The following is a 16,977-nucleotide window of genomic DNA, read 5'->3' as shown; positions in this document are numbered from 1 at the left end:
GGGACCAAATGATAGAAAATGAAAGGTAATAGGGTGGGATAAGGCCAAACAGAAGTTTGGACTGCAGGTTAGAGGCTGCCTTCTCTACCAGGGATTGATATCAAAATATATGCAAATAGAAAGGGACAGGGGAGTGCTAACTGAAAGATCAAGACTAACGCTGACAGAGGTTTAAGTTGAGTCTGGAACAGAAACTGCTGTTGAAAGGGGAATAATTCATAAGGTACATGAAATATTCCATAATTGCTATAAGATTCCATTAAAGGAGGGTCAAAAATATTGGGAAGGGAGACTGAAAAAGCAATTTACATAGGAAAGACATATGTATGGCTCCAAACTTGAGAAGGTTTAGGATTTTTTGCTTAAAAGTGTTTTCAAAAGTATGTTATATCATAAGCAGACTTCAGAGATTTTTTTCCTCAATTAGCCAACAGATGCTGGAATGCTGAAGGTGTGGCAGGAAATGAAGAGGCAACTGGAAACACTTTATTTTTAAGTGTACTGATTTGGCAGATTTTAAAAATGTCATAGAGAGTACTTTTTCAGAAATTTTGGGGGAGCAAATAGTTGCCACTAAGGAGATTATTCTTTTGAGCTGGGACACAGGATCTGAATTGTCTAGACATGGTAAGGCCCTATTAAGTTTAATGCTTTAAACTTCCAAAAAAACAATTACTAGAAAAATCAAAATCTGAAAAAAAAATTGTACATGAATTATTGAATATTGAAAATGAGATAAAAGAAATGGAAGCAGGATCTTTAGAAAAGGCAAAGAGCAAATTATAAAGAAGTAAATGGAATTTGTGGGAACAGTACATACAGAATAGTGTTCTGGAGGAGGAATGAGGCTCAAAGAAAAGCAGGAATCGAGTAATTTATGTAAAAAGTTGTTTAAAAAGAAAAAAATATATGTATACTGCAAACACTAATGAAAATGTTCATTTATATTTTTTTATATCAATGTATGTGTACCTGTTGTGTATGTAAATGCTGTTATGTAAATTGTGAATTAATAAAGATGTTTAAAAAAATACGAAGTAAAAAAAAAGAATAAAGCAAGTGAGGTGAGATAAAGCACAGTGCAAGTTTAACAGCCTGATGAGAGCAGGGCGTAAGTCCATGTTTTTCAGTGTTCATTTTTCATGCATTTCACTGATTACCTGCATAATTCATCTTAGTTTTTTGTTTGTTTGTTTGTTTTTTGGGGGGCACAGCTTACCTTACTACTTAGAGAGATTGCAAAGGAGAGAATTTAATCCTGGATTGGATGTCAGCCTATCTCAAGATAGATATATGATTATATCATCAATATTGAATGCTTCAAAGAAAAAAACAGAGATAATTTTTAGACTGTATTTAAAATGACCAAATTATTTAAAAAAAATTCCAAGTGGCAATACCCCTTGCACCCTCCCACCCCTCACTCCCTGCTTATTATACACCAAATCTGAAATTGCACAACAGCGGGATAAGGACAAATCCCCAGACTCTATTGTAATGTGATCTCACACAAAGAAGCCAGCAATCTGAAAATGTAGCGACAAAGAGCAATCTTTCGCTCATATCAGCTGCAACCACACATAAGTATGTACACCCACTGAAACATGGCATGTGTACCTGCAGATAGGATGATTACCAATGTGGGAAGAGACCAGGATGACCACGAAGATGTACATGGAAGACACCCTAGCCAAGGACAAAATGCTGTAAAGCTGCAACATCCACTGCTGCACCACTGTGCCACTTAATCTCACTGCTCAATGAATATTTTTTTTTTCAAATCTAGTTTATCTGAAGAAAACTTCTCTTAGTAACAACAAGATAGTGTCCTGCAGGTGGCTACATGCCTTCCCAACTGCACTACTCCAATGATATGCCCAAAATGATCTTATATGGAATTTGTGGGAACAGTACATGCAGAATAGTGTTCTGGAGGAGGAATGAGGCTCAATGAAAGGCAGGAATTGAGGCTGTTAAACTTGCACTGTGCTTTACCTCCCATCTCAAACTTCCATCCAACAGTCATTCTCTCCCCAATCTCAAAAATACTTGAGAAATGCATCCACCTCCAGCTCATGCCTTATCTTACCAGTAATCACCTCCTCACCCCAACACAACATGGTTTTCATCCTGGACATAGTACAATAACTGCTCTTCTCTCTTTCTTAGACTTAGTAAATCATGCCCGTGAATATGGAGAAATTGTATCCACAGTCCTTCCAGATCTTTCCAAAGCATTCAACACTGTTTCCCATACCCACTTTCTAAATCATCTTTCTAACATTAATCTCTCTCAGAACACCCTAATATGGTTCAACAGCTACCTCTCTAATAGATCCCAAGCTGTGAAATGGCAAACTGGCACCTCAACCTTCTTACCCACCCCTACTGGAGTACCCCAGGGATCAATACTTGGCCCAATGCTCTTCAATGTATTTATTAATGATTTCCACGCTGCCATTCCTAACACTAAAGTAGTGCAATACGCAGACAACTTAACATTAGTATGCTCTGCTCCTAATCTCCCTGACCTCCAAGCAAAAACTCAATTGGCCTTTTCAACTACTGAAAACTGGATGCTTCAAAACCATCTCTCCCTAAATGCTAATAAATCCAAAATCCTACTTTTCTCTCCCTCAAAAACCCTCCCCCTTGACAAAGTCTTTCAGTATCATCAGCCATGCAAACTCCTCTATTGAAATTGTCTCTTCTGCTAAACTGCTTGGGTAACTATAGATGAACACCTGAAATTCCATACTCATATTCAGCTAAACATTAAAAAACACACCAGAAACTTGGCCTGCTATATAGACACTCCCATTTTCTCTCATCTACCAAACTCTTGCCACTACCTACTTACCACCTTCTCTACTCTACAGTGCACCCCTACTTACCAACTTATCCTCTTCCATCTCTTCAAAACTAGAAACATGTTCCAACAAATTCTTTAAATTCGCAACTAAAGATAAATACTCCACCCACCACTGTACATCTCGCCACCTGCTAAAGTGGCTTGACTACCTTCAACTCACTACTGCCCACAAATTAATTTTCAAACCAACTTCATGCCCTGCTTTAGCAAATATCTTACCCTTTTATACCTCTCACAGAGCCCTGAGATCTGCCCACCAGAATCTCCTCTCTCTATACAAACCAAAATGTCCTGCTAGTCAGCTTCTCCTCTCTACTTCCTTAGCCAAAAAATGGAACTCCCTCCCCTTCTTCTCTTAGCCTCTCTGAAAACTATGAATACTTTAAAACCTAGCTTCATTCCCTACCTCTCCCATAATTGGAAATGTAACTGTATTCTCCCTACTTAACCTAAGACTCTTCTACGTATACTTCCTCATGGAACTTCTCTACATATTCCTCCTCTCCAGGCTGTTCTCCTAAACAGCTGCCTCACTCTAAATCTAATGACCTCCTAAACAACTGCCTCCCTCTGAATCTAATGTAATATTACATTAATGATATTACATTAATACCTTACATGTATATAATGTAAATATTGTATACAGTCCTCTATCTCCCCCCCTCTGAGAACAATATTCTTTACTATCTATATTAGCTGATGCTGTTTAATCATGGCATTCACACTTGAATGTTTGAACTCCACTTTTACTACTGTTCAACTATCTCTCTATGAATACTCCAGAAACTATAATGTATGCTCAACTAACAGTGTACTTCCCACCTTTATTTCTCCCATTTCTTCTAAACTTACATTTACTACAAACCTTCAAATATTAGTCTACAACTATTAACAGTTTCTCTACAATTGTGAACTCTTACAACTAAGCAAACACTATTCTTTTGCCTCTACCAACTTAAATGTTGCACAAATCGTTCTCTGATCAACTATGTAAATATGTTTGTCTTTCCATTTTGCATTTGTAGTTTTTCATATTACTTTGTATAATTTTATTTTTGTTTACTTGTATGTAATATGGAGCTTTTTCTCCCTGGGCCTCCACTGAAAATGGGCTCTCTGAGCCCAGTGGACCTCCCTGGTAATCAAACTGGAAATAAATAAATAAAATAAATATTTCTCAGGGTGGGGAAACAGGAATACCACAAATGTATCAAAGTCTTTCAGTTTCTTATTGTAGGGATGCATGTCTGTGGGATCTAGGTCAATAATCCTATCTACTATTATTACCCTTGAGCTTTCAGTTATTCTGTTTCTTTATGGAGAGGCCTTCCTTCTTCCTAAATCTATGTAATAACACCTTTTTACAGGCTAGTTTCTTGTAGCATCTAATTACTGCTAAACAACTGAAAACCAAGTGAGATATGGCTGAAGTCACCTCATGATGTCTGAGATGCAATAAATAGGTACAATGGATAGTTAACCTAATCCTTCCTTCAGGCATGATTTGTACTTAAAAAAAAAAGTTGCAGACAAAAATCTCACTCTTATACAAGTTGCAACAGACTCCTAGAGTGACGATGTAGACTGAAATCCATGAAGTTTACAAGGCAAAGGGGAAAATAGAAGTAGGTTACCAGGTCTTTCTTCTGTATTACACACACATACACACTTGCAGACAGTTTAGATTCCTTGATCCACCTACTGCATATATTTGGAATGTGAACAATCTTAAAAAAAAATTGTACTAAAAAGCTCACTTCAATTTATTGATGTCTACAACCCCTCTGTAATCAGAACACTATGGAAAACATTACTACATTCAAACATCTAGGGATTTGGTTGGACCTCTTCCTAAATGTCCAGCTTCACCTGGATTACACATACATGTGTGCGCGCGCACAAAAAAAAAAATCAACTCTCTCATTCTGGTCTAATAAGGTCTCCCCTATTCCTTCCAGATCCTGTAGGGATACCAAAGGCAAAGGTATCTTACTTGTTTAGCTAGAATATGGTCTCCCTCTGATTGCTGCAGCCTTTAAAAGAAATGGATCCGCCATTCAAATCATATAAAATGTCACCTGCAGATTCATCACTCTCGCCACAAGAAATTATCACTACTTCAAACTCATTGAAAAAGGTAACATGCTACCTGTGATATAACATGGTAACTTTCTACTCACCTGTCAACTCTTTAAACTTATCAAGAATGAGATCTTTCTCCCACTTGCCACCAGACTATTCAGAGATACACCAATATACAACCTTAGAAGTCTTAACCATTCAGATCCTGTCCTCCAAAACTTCAAACTAGCCTTTGGTGCACAAACCAGGCTTTCCCAGTCCTTGGCCCCAAACTGTGGAAATCTCTCCCTTCTTTTCTTAAAGATTATTCCTCTTACCCCATTTTCCAATCAGAACTAAAAACACTCAAGGAAAATGCATCTGATGTCTCTGTTTCTGGTCGTATAACGTAACCTCTTCCTACACTACTTCTCTCTACATATCTTGCTCTGACTCTGCTTTTCATTGTGATTATTTAAGCCTGTTTGTTCTGATGGCCATTCTGTACATAATGCATGTATATACTGCATTTTGTCACTCAGTCTGTATATAATGTCATGTATCTATTGTCTTTATGCCCTCAAACTAACACTGATATTCACTTTGTGAATAATACATGTATATAATGCATTTTGTCATTCGCTCTGTATATGTCATGTATCTATTGTGTTTACCCCTGGGGTTAAGTCTGAAATAGGTTCAGTGGGATCAGTACTCTACCCAAGTTAACAAATTCAAATTAAAATGTGTAAATAAATACAAATGTGGGAGAAAATTGAAGCACCCAGAGAAACCCAATAAGAACATAAGAGAGAGCACATGCAGACTGCACAGAACCTGTCTCCTAACTGTAGTATAATAGGGATCATAGCAAACATCTTTTTCACTACCCTCGATATGACCAGACATAGTTACCAACTGACAGGTGCTCATCATTAATTCAGAATTTTAGAGACATGGAGTATATGGGATTTAAATGGTGCCTGTCCATCATGAATGTGGGTTAGATGCTTAGCTTTCTGAAGCAAAGGGATGGGATCCTGACTGCATCCCTGGTGACACATTTTCAAACAGCAAGCCCAAGTATCACAGAAGCCACCAGGGTGTACAAGCAAGTGACCCATGGCCATTCTGGGAGAAATGATGACTAGGTAAGACCTCATTGCAAGGGTATCTAACAAATGGAGGTGAAGTGAGATGGCTGGTTATGAAGAAATAAAATTCCTAAAAGTATAAGTGGCTAAACTACACCGTTAAGGTCACAGGAAAAGAAGGTCAGATAAAGAAAAGGGCATGAGATATGGTGATCTGGAAATGTTATGAGGTCTATCAAAATATGTGCATTAAGTACAGTCAAACAGATGGTCACGGGCATTTTTCTAAATAAGCAAAGATTCTTGGCAAGTCAGACCACAAAGGAATACTGGCTGAGTAACAAAGTGTCTAAGAGAGAAATTGCAATAGCAAAGAACAAGGCATCACAGGCACTCTACCAGCTTCAGGAAAATGACTCAGTAGATGGTACAAAGGAACTCAATCAGGTGAAAGACAAAGAAAGAAAGATAAAGATAGACACCATTCATAAGAGATATCATCAACAAGCTGCTACTAGTCCATAGGACATCAAAGGCAGATTGAAAGAGTATTTCCAGCAGCTTCCAAATGGGGAAAACCTCTCAGAAGCTGTACTGTCTCAGACACAGCTTACAATGAAAGAAGTGGGGGAGCCCACCCTAGAGGTACAAAAAGCACTAAGGAAAATTAAGTCAGAGAAAGCAGCAGACTCAGATGAGGTCACACCAAATATGATCAAGATGTTGGGTGACACAAGAGAGAAATTGTTCCTCAATACTTATAGCAGTATGGAAAGGAAAGCATATCCCAGATGATTAGAGAGTAAACATGCTACTTGCAGTGTACAAGATCAAAGGGGATAGCCACAACTGTGGGCAGCACAGAGGTATCAAATTCCTGTCACACTGTATGAAAGTTTCGGAGAAGGTGACTAATAAACGTAGGGTTGCCACCTTTCATCGTGGCTAAAACCAGAGTAAAGCCACACCCCTCATGTCATCATTAACCATGCCCACCCCACCCCTCACCCACCCACATTCCGCCCATTTTGTGATGTCACGATGATATAACTCGGCGAGGAACGCCCTCTTTTTCCATTCCTGCTGCCTGCTTTCGGCTGATTTACTATGCTTTTCTGTAAAAAAAAAAAAAAATTAGTAAATCAGCTGATTTACAAACTCTGATAGTCTGATTCCTTTTTGAAACAGAATACCGGAGTATGTACAGTGTTTGCCGGACTACCAAAGAATCAGTTTGATTTCTGGATAGTCCGGGGAACAAAAATGGAGGGGTGGCAACCCTAAATAAACGAAAATGCAGAATAGTTGAAAGTAAGATGGGAGATGAGCAGTTCAGATTCAGATCAGGCTGCAAAACAACTGACCTGATGTTTGCAGTGAGACAGATAGTTGAGAAGAAACTAGAGATGAGAAAAGAGTCCAACTGGGCATTCCTGGACTTGAGAAAGCACATGACAAGGTCCCAGGAAAGCTGACTTTGGCAATTCTACACTGGTCCGAAGTCCCAAAAACATTGATAGAATTAGTGCAGGCTACATACAAGGACCCAATGACTTAAGTATGAACAGTGCTTGGTCTCATAAAGGGGTTCCCAATGGAAGTGGGGGTCCATCAAAGATTAGTTCTGAGCCAACTGCTGTTCATACTGGTGGTGATGGACTACATTAGCAAACAGGTTGGAGGGTACAGATCAACAAAGTGGATGTAGGCAGATGATATGGCATTACACGCAGACTGAGCAAGAACTTTGGCAAAGGATAGGGTTATGGAATGCAAAACTAAAGGCACATGGGATGAAACAGAGTACAGATAAGACAGTTGTAATTACAGCAAACGGGAAGATCGGAAGAACCTGCGAACTGAGATAGAAGTGAAAATAGTGGAACAGATTAACATCTTCAAGTATCTGGGAAGGGTGTTGAAGAGAAGGGTGGTCTGAATGAGGAGGTCAAAACCAGAAGCTGAGGGGCTGCAGCCAACTACCACAGAGTGTCAGGGACAGTATATGACAGAAGAATGACTAATAAGCAGAAAAGTAAGATGTACAAAACAGTACTGCAACCAGTGCTACTGTATAGTACAAAATCCTGGGCAATGAAGACAAAACAGGGAAGGAAGCTAAGGGTGATGGAGAAGAAGTACCTGAGATGGGTGGTAGGGTGCACACTGTGGGGCAGACAAATACATGAGGACATCAAATCAGAAGCAAAAGTAGCTCCAACTGCACATAATGTCAAAGAGAATACATTACAATAGTTTGGGCATGTGTAGAAAAGCAGAAGGCAATCTGGTGAAGAAGGTCTGGGACAGACAAGAAAATGGCAAGAGGAAATTATGGCATCCAGCAAAGAGATGGATGGATTGTGTGAGAAAAGACCTTCAACAGTCAGGCATGACTGTGAGATAGTAGGAGAGCAGCACAGAATCGAAAGTGATGGTGACAGCTAACATGACACCCTGACCCCATTGTGGAAAATAGGAAAGGGGGTTGATGATGATTATGACAACAGTGGCAAGTTGCACTTCAAGAAGAACATTCCAGAGGGCAGTAATACTTTCATAGAATGCTGTAAGAATAACAGGAGGCCCAGGTAGAGTAATTATAAAAATGGTACTGTTGTGGACTGAATATATGTAGGGGGAGGTTCTAATACAAAGAATGATAAAATGGCATAAAAGAAGACACAGCAATTTTTTATAGGGTGATGGCAAAGAGGAGTGTGGATCTATGGTTGGCAGGAAGAGCAGAACCAGAGCTCAACACAATGCACTGATGGATTGTGGCACCCAAAAAGCTAATAACATGACAGATTTTTAGTTTTTTTTTTTTTTTTGCAAAATATTGATGTTTCAGACATTTTCTAAAGAGATATGGAACAGACTATACTCTGGTCTTGGGAAGAGTATGTTTTTAGCAGTGGAGTATCTGGGTTTGGAGGCAAGAAGGATAGTCAAATTGTAGGAAAGATTTAAATGACTAAGGGTCTTGTCTAACCCATTCGCTGTGTGTGATTCAAGCATTAGGACAAGCATCATCCCAACATATTTACTGGGGTTTACCTGTGGTATTGGGGAATCAGAAATGACCAGAGGACAGTTGTTAAAAGAGATGCTTAGGTGTAGCAAAAGATCACTGATTTAGTTTTTGAGGAGCTGACTAAGACTGTGTTGGAAGGAACAAAAGGCAAACTTCAGTAAAGAAATCCTAGAAATGTTTCTGTAAACTGGAAGAGAAAGCACAAGCTCTGAGGGATGAAGGTCAGCAGAAAGAGCATTGAAAAACAGAAAATAATGTGGGTGTAAGAATGGAACCTTGCCTGCAGCAGAAGCCTAGAGGAATAAAGCCCTGCCTAAGGCCTAGATGACCCAAGTTCGAATAAGCAGTTTGGGTGACTGTCAGTGCAGTAAAGGAGGACTAGAAAGCATTCTTGGGGAGCGGGTGCCCATGTTTAGGGTACACTCGTGAGGTTTGATTTGTCAGGCATAATGCTTTAGATTATTAGGAATGGATATGGATTTTTTATGCTTGCTGGCTGGTTTTTATCCTGGTTTAAATGAATATTTTTAACTTACTCTGTGCATCGTTATTATTGGTTCCCATGCATTTTTTAGTATTACGATTGCCCACTAGATGGCGATGGGAGTATACTACCAGTATGTTTGCATGTGTGTGTATAAAAATGATACAATTAATTATGATAAAAATACATTATAAAAGAGTCCAGTTAATGAAATCCTTTAACATCCTATATGTATTTTTTGACTGTTTTTGAAGTTATTTTGTGTTAATTTTCAATAAACACATTTAAATCAAAGGTACATTTGTCTTGATTAGATTACTTATTGGTACTGAGGAAGTCACAACTTCAAAACCAGTCTGCCTGCGATTATTTGCCCATCCTTGCTTCAATAAATGTACTTTATCCTGCCTTACTGTGGCATTGTTTTTGATAAGCCCTGGATATTTCATTAGTTTTCAAATTCTAAGATGCGATTAGAACTGAGTTGCAGGGCAATAATGGTTAAATGAGGTGTTTAGAAAACTTGACTTTTGGATTCCTTGAGCTGCAACTAAAGGGAATCAAGAGAAATTCTGAAGTGTAATACCCATTCTCAAAGCTAGTGAAAAAATTATATAGACAGGTATAAAACAAGGAGACGGAATAAAAGGGAAAAGTACATTTTACAGTCCTCTCTCCATGGCTTCCTAGTAGTAACACAGCAAACTCTCACTTTTGACTGAGGAAATTTTTAAAAGACACAGACACCGATTGTAAGTCCTAGTCTCTGTCAAAAAAAAAGAGAGACGCCCACTATATAATTTAAGCTCTTCTGTTAGAGGTCAGAGAGGACGGTTTGATAGAATGAATGACAGAAAAGCACAACAAGAGGTTAAATATATGGGAGGCTGAATTTTGATAAGAAAGCGGATGAGTATAGGGGATAAGTTACTAGTCTACCTTGCAGGTGATTACTTAGAGAATAATTCTGAGATAATACGGAGAGATACTGGTGTTGTTTGAGAAGATGGATACCGATAATCAGTTAAACAAATTATGAAGAAAACGGTATGAGACAAACATGAGAGTGGTAGCAGCATAGTAGCAAGGATACAGATTAACACGCCAACTAACTGTGCAAAATGGTCACATTAAGAGTTTAAAAAAGGCATATTCCGTTGCATTTTAACATAACCTACAAGCACTGTAACTACCAACATACAATGAAAGTTGCAAAGGAAATAGTTACAGGAGTAGCAGAGTTAAACAGTAAGCAGGTCAAAAGATGAAATTAGGTGAAGAGGAAAGTTAATCTAGGAGTTTGGTTATAAAAACAATCATTACCTGGAATTTTTATCTGATTAGCTGGTAACAGATGAAAATACCACAATGTCTGTATATTAGTTCTTCAACCCTCTGTGACAACTTGAAACAAGCCAAACTTGTTTTAAGTTCTCTCTGACAAAATAACTTTTATTTGGCCTATCTTAGGCATACAGTAGTGTATAGAGAGAGAAAAGACAGTGTAAAAAGCTAATTATGGAGAAACTAAAAATACAACTTTAAGTAATGCAATATTATTTTAGAATATGACAACTCTGTTTTAAGTACTTTAACACTCTGAGGATATGGCTATTCAACTCTCTCCAGTTTATTAATAAAGAATCGAGCAAATAGCATAATTACCGGATAACAGAACAGAAGCAATGTAGCAGACCCTAAAAACAAAACATCACACACACCTGTTCACAATTCAGGGAGCATGTGCAGAGATACACAGCTGTGTACTATAGCAACACAGTCTGTTCCGTGGTGCAGAGGTGAGGAGACCCGGGCCCAGTTAGCAGATCAGGTCTCTGACAATTTGATTGGGGGTCTGGGAATGGGCAGCATTTTTGAAGGCTAACATCCCTAGGAAAGGGTAGAGAGTTTTCTGGTTAAGGCTGCGGCTCATTGTTTAGATCATGGGTGCAAGATCGCCCAATCAGTGAAGGGACACATTTGCAGATTATTGGTGGATTTTGATCTGCACACTGACATCAGTGATGATGGACTTGAGTGTAGAACAAACAGGATAGAGTATAAACAGAAAAAAAATGTGAGAGTCATTCTAGATGATGGCTCATTTTTGTCTGATACTTACACAGTTTGTAAGACTGCTCTATGCACACCTAGGGCACCATGCATTCAGGTGTGAATGAATGTCAGTGCAGTGCTGGAAAAAGGTAGGCAGTCAAATGCAAAAGTAACAGCTATGAGAAATAAATAAACAATAGCAAATGTAGGTAACATGATGACTATCCCCTCACCAGCCTGCGATTCAAGGTTTCCTGGCAGGGTATTAAGGGGCATTACAGAACAGGTAGCCAAAGTAGTAGTAGCACTACTACTACTACTGTGAGAAGGCACAGACCTAAGCCAGAAAGTAGCATTTAGCATCCCCTGTATGAATTAGACAACAATTTCACTGGAGTTTTCTCATGTTTTGCAAGTAGGTGTACACGGTGTTGTTATTCTATGCCTGTGCTCCATTTGCTAATAGTTACTGTAGTCCAAATACCAAATAAAAACAATTAAAAGATTTAACCAAAGGCAATGAACATGTCAGCTGCTTTGATTGCATAATATAGAGGAGAAAGTTGAAAAAGTAAAATGAAAAATAAATAAGAGCAAATGGACATGAGCAGGTACACAGGAGGAATAAAACAAAGTGGAAAGGGGATTAAGATGCATATGCATTCAATTGCTATGAAAAAGGGATGAGTTCTGTTTCAGTTTATTTACACTGTGTTGACCAAGTTAATCCCACTAAGCCAGTCTCCTTTTTTCAGGGGAGACTCAAGGTAGTATTCATATTGATTAGAGGAAATTTGGCCAGAGCTCCAGGAAACTTCCCTTACACTTTTTTCGATAAGTGCCATGAGATCTTTTACATCCACCTCAGGCAGAGGGCATCTCGGTTTAAGGTCTCACCTGAAGGATGGCAAACTCAGAAGTGTAGCACCCCCATATGCTACACTGCAGTATTAGCGCTGGTGTGGGAAATGTCATCTCATCTGCTATGTTTCATTTTACTTATTATTCCTCTTGAAACAGTATTGTTTCTAGGTATAGACTAGGCTGATAGTAAGATATAGTCCACATAACTGGGGGGCTGTCCATTAGAGTCCATACATGTATAATATTGCATTTTCATATCTGTCACATTGGTTGAAGCTGACTGAAATATTAAAGAGCTGTATTAAACTAACCACATCAAGTCATTATTGGACAGATTAATTCAGAGGACAAACCCACTTCCAAGTGCCAAGATTTCTACCATAAATGTTGATGTGGTAGGACTACTAGTTCTAAAGAGCACAGGTGTTTCACTACAAACAGGGTTGTATAGAACAATGCACTGATTATGGTGTTTGCTTCACAGCTCCAGGATTTAAGGTTCAGTCTTGTCCCATTGTAACTGCATGGAATTTACATATTCTCCCTGTGACTGCATAGGCTTTTCCTAATGTTCCAAACCCTCCTACCTTTGAAAGATATGTTGTTTGGCTGGTTACTCTGAACTCTAGGTACATATACTGTATTTGCCCTTGCTGCTTTAGCTCAGGTTACTACTGAAAAGTGTCCAAGAAAGACCAGTAAACTGACCTTGCTATTAAAAAAAATAAATAATAAATTAAATAAATTTTAAAAAATGACATCAACTTCTGCCATGGAATCTCACGACTTCTCCACTGACAAATGTCAACAGTCACCACTGCTGGCATATTTCATTTATTCAGTTATTTTGTTTACATTTGTTAATCCAGGAGGTGAACTGTTCCAAGGACCCTTTTCAGTCACAACCCACGTCATAAGGCATTTACAAACATGAATAGTTAGCAAAGTGATTATGTACTTACTCTAATGCAACAGTAATGCTGTTTGAAACTGATACAGAGTCATTTCACTAAGCAAGAGTGCACAAATAAATACTTGTCACTAATCCGAAAGCTAAGCAGTTAGGTAATTCAATTAAAATAACAGTTGTCTGAAAGCTAAATATTCATTGAATTTGTCCATTGTCCAGGGTTAAGCTGGTTTGCCAAAAAGCATGCTGCTGCTTCTCACTTAATTGCTTTTTAGAATTAGAAAACGGTTCTTATCAGCAGGATTCCATTTTTTGGACAGATGTCATCTTGCTTTAATTCCTGTCTTGAGAGGGCATCCCATATAGAACTTTGCAGAATTTGGTTTCTAGATAATTCGGTGCTGTTTGTAGTGTAGAAATTTATATTTATTTGAACACTAATAATTGACAAGTTGTTGGGTGTACTAGTCTGTCTGATGCATGGCTGATTGCAGAGTCAGTACAATGATAGGAAGGCATGTCTCATTTTCCAAGCTGGGGTGTAATGAGGGTCTCCATAAGTACATGCTGATTTTAATACAACAGCCTTGTAGGGGGGGGGGGTCCATTAAATAAGTTATTTATGACAGTACTTCGTGTCAAGAGTGCTGGGTAGCCATTAAAGGAGGCCTGGATACCACTGCACGCTTTGGCCTGTCAGTGACAAGCTGATCAGTTTTATTAAATCTCCATGTTTTGGGGGTGCTCATTGCTAATGCCATTAGACTGTAGTCTCCTTTGGCCTCTGTTACATCGCTTGTTTTTCATCACCCAGAATTTTCCACATTTGTTAGTCTATATGAGTGCATTGGAATGTCAGTTCTACAGTCTCATTCCAGTTCGGTTGTGCAGTTTTTATCTGCTGAAAAATGTCTGAGCGACATTCTGTCAGGAGTATTTTCTAAGGTCTGTAGATGTGCAGCTGTGGAGTCTGTAAATTTTTTTCATCTTTATCATTTTTCCCCCATGTCTGCCGACCATCAAATCCCAGGCTAAGCCCATTCATTCACCAGTATAAGGGATACACCCAGCATCATACCAGTAGTAATAACCACCTAAGGAAGCCAGAATTCTGGGCAGTAACCACGAGGGTTAGTTATGCTCTTGCTATCATCCTGACAACTGTGGGCATTACGTAGAGTCTGTAAAGACAGTAAGTTTGAGTATTCTTATCTCAATCGCCACAAGGATGACTTCAGTTACAGGATGAGCTAACAATATGTGCTGGTCAGATGTCAGCTGCATCCAAGATTGTGTCAGTACCACTGCCACCTGATGGTTTAGAGGACTACTGTCATGGACAGTTGCTTCATAGCCTTGTTTTTGATTTAGGGACAGACAGCTTATTGTCAATTTTATTAGATTTCTTGGTTTTGGCAGTAGGTTTGGTGTGACAAGGCAGTTATTCACCTATTTTTATTCCAGATCATTCACTCTCTGCAGTGATGCCTGCTAGCACAGCATTAGAAACACATCAGTGCTTATATAAGTGCTTCTCTTTACTGATGTATACCATTTTCATAATGAAGGAATACAACTTGCATACTTGATATTTTACTTCATTTTTCTTGGAAAAGTGCATTTCAGTGAGCCTGAACTCCATTTTTTTTCTAACTGATCTTGGAAGTATTTATGGTGACGTGAGGAATATTTTGCTAGGTCACCAGGCAAATCTACTTTCTGTTGGCAGGTGTCATGGCATCTCTATAATCTACCTTAGCTTCAGACAGGGAGGCAAAACATCTCTCCTGAAGAACAATTCCTTAACAGTGCAGCACCTCCCCAGAAAAAAAAAAACACTGCAGGGTTATTACTGGAAAAAATAACCCAAGAATCTCTAAGTGTGCAATCTGCTGAACCACTGGATTATTTTACAGAGGCATTTAAATGGATAGATAAAACGTGTATGGCATTCTGACTACAAGGCCCATGTTCTTTCCCAACACAGTGTTGCATGAGAAGTTACACAGTAAAGCCACAAGAAACTGCTTTGATGTACCCTACGTGAGAGTTCTGTTTAACCAAATGGAAGACAAGATATAAAGGCCAAGCAGATTTACTGCAATGATTTAATTTTAATATGTGGTTCAAGCTTAGTCAAATTTGTATGCACTGCACTAAATAAGTACCTAGGAAGTACTGCACTATAGAATCCCTCAGACCTTGGGAAACAGATAAGTAGCATCTGTCAATAGAAACTGTCAATCACAGTTGAGATGCCAGCACAGCAAAGAAATGAAAGGGATTTCATGTCTCACAGCGACTGAAGGGATACCAGCAGCATCATTTATTTAGCTTGCTAGAGCAAGAAAATTAACCATTATTTGGGAAAGACAAATACCATGGAAGAGTTTTCATTTAATAACAGAAAATACTGAGAAAGAAATGCAATGGCACAGCTCAATACTGGATCAAAGAAAGCACAGATGTAAAGTATTACATTCTTTTCTGCCATTTTGTCAGTATCAAAAGGAAACTGAATGAAATGTAGGAAAATGTGCATCATATTATGGGGACACAAATGCACTATTGGCAAATATCACACCACAGAAGCATACCTCACCTTAATTCAATAGAGAACAAACTAAAAATGAAATCTAGCTATTTGGAGCAGTACAGGAGCACAAATAATGAAGATCAAGAAGCATTTTTTTTTTCAAATTTTGCTAAAGTTTCCTTGTAATGAAACATTTCTGGAGTGATTTATAACCTCCAGATCAAGTTCTTAATGTCTTTAAATTAAGATTTTTTCTAGGAAGTTATGTAAAAGTGGAGGAGTATGTACTCCTAATGGAGGTGAAATAAGTGATGTGCATAACATGCAAGTTAGGTTTACCCACATCTTTAATAAGCCATTTAAAATGATTCTTATAAACGAGCTGAAGAAACTGAGATCATACTCCTTTATGCATGACTTACACCAATACAATAGCATAGGAAATTAATCCTGTTTTAATAACTTAACTATTTTAAATTAATTAATCAAACTGTGCAACATGGTTTTTAAGTAGTTTCAGGTTATCTATACATTGCAAAAGCTTTGGAAACCATCTGTCAATTAAAACTTGAAGAATTTAGTAATGAGCAATTTCTACTGGCTTGAATCATAACTCCCGGGAAGAGAAGAGACTACCTTCAGAGGTATTTCTCCTAAGTGGGCCTTAGTAGCAAGTTACAAGATTCAATTCTTCAGCCTGTATTGTTTAGCATTTTCTTTTCCCAGTATTTGATCAAGAAATAGTACTTGTTAACAGAGTTTGCAGATAACAGTAAATGTAGGATAGTCCTTCATATTCACTCTGACAACCAAGGACTCAAATCTCAGAATAATTTCTGACTTGGTGCAAAAGCAGTGTAATAAAACTAAGCACTAGTAAATGCCTTGTAGTTTATTTTTCAACCATTTAGAAGCTAATTTGTGTTATATTTTTCAGTGAATCGTTAATAGAGTGAACAATGTTAAACAGCTTGGAATTTATATAATGATCTAAAAAGGGAGTCTGTAAACCCAACTTGAATGACTGTCACAATTAAAGAATGTATATGATATCCTTAAAATTT

Source organism: Protopterus annectens, chromosome 13.part0, assembly GCF_019279795.1.
Source record: "Protopterus annectens isolate FY-2018-M chromosome 13.part0, PAN1.0, whole genome shotgun sequence".
In the NCBI taxonomy this organism is placed as follows: Eukaryota; Metazoa; Chordata; order Ceratodontiformes; family Protopteridae; genus Protopterus; species Protopterus annectens.
This window is presented reverse-complemented; position numbering follows the sequence as displayed.